The sequence below is a fragment of the Morone saxatilis genome, unplaced genomic scaffold, assembly GCF_004916995.1.
Source record: "Morone saxatilis isolate NCDOM2014 unplaced genomic scaffold, NCSU_SB_2.0 Contig10, whole genome shotgun sequence".
Classification (NCBI taxonomy): Eukaryota; Metazoa; Chordata; class Actinopteri; family Moronidae; genus Morone; species Morone saxatilis.
In genome coordinates this window covers 18,121,746-18,123,126 of record NW_023339652.1, presented here as the reverse complement: position 1 = coordinate 18,123,126, position 1,381 = coordinate 18,121,746, and positions in this window count along the sequence as shown.

Sequence of the window (1,381 nt, the reverse complement as noted above, 5' to 3'; positions counted from 1 at the left end):
AATGTCATTAAAAAGGGATTTTGTTGATGTGTGTTTACTTAAGCTGCTTACAGTATTGATGGGGTGTCATGTTGGAGGTAAAGCGTTGAACGGTTGCACAGGCTTGTGCCCGAAATGTGGATTAGGTTCAGGTGAAGGTTCTGGTCGAATTCATGTAGTGCAGTAAAGTTAAGGACAGGGTGTTAGGGAATCAATGCAGCCAGCAGTACAGTCAGCAGAGGAGGTCATGTGTGAATGTCTGGTTTTTGATGGGTGGATTTAAGGAAAACTTACGGTCAGAGTGTGTATGTGGGTGTACTGTAGGAGTGAGATTATTACGCTCTCCATGGAACCATGACTGCAGCCAACTGTAACGTGTGTTTGTGCCTTTCGGTGTAACATTTCCTCTGCTCAGAGTTGTTTTTGCAGTTAAATGATTTCCTTTACAGCGCAGACTTCCCTCTTTACTCTACTGTCTCAGGGCCGATGAGCCGGAGCAGCAGAGTTGCTGACGCTCATATGTCACCACGGAAACACAAAGGCAAGGTCAGCAGGAAATAACACTGTTCATAACCTGCTGTCTTCTGTGTCTACCAATAAACAGCTGAGGTGACTGGGTGTCTGCAGTGGGCATTACTGGTTGGCTACATGAAACGCACACTACATTACATGTAATTGTGCAACAGTGAATATTTACATATATCAATACTTAACATGCATAATACTCTCCTACACACTAACCATCTGGAGGAAAGGCTGCTTCCACTGTGGAAGCATGTGGCCCTCACTCCTCTCAGAGAGGAAAAGGAGTCAGAGCTGAGAACTGGTGTTTCTGTTGAAGCAGAAGCGTCTGTCGACAGTGACACTGCAATTAGCCATGCAGCAGGTTAAGCGAGCGCTGAGGGAGATCAAGTCAAGGGATTTCTCTGAGCTCTACCCCCTGAAGGCATCTGCTTCCAGCTAAAGCCCCCCTGCTTGGAGGGAGGATTTGCTGTGAGAGTGTTTCCTGCAAGTGTGTATGAGCAGAACCCATGGGCCCTCTAAGCCAAATCAAGGTCACCCATGGCCCTTAAGGATCTCATGATTCATGGGGAACATTTACACACTTCACGCATCACAAAATTGAAAGGATAAACCGCCTATGGAATCTGAGAGAGAGAAAAAATTCGAAAAAACAGCTCTGAGAAATGGCAATTTAGTCTGGAGTGGACTTGAGAGGTGGAGACGGAAGGAAACAAACACGGACAATGAGAGATGAAAGGATAAGTGAAGAAGATAGATGGGAAGAAAACAAAAGTCTTAAAGCGAGGGACGGAGATTTGGGGTGTTGGGATCCAAGGAAACCCCTAAATATGAACTTGTTCATTTGAAGTGTTTAACTGAAACACAAAGAACGTTTGGG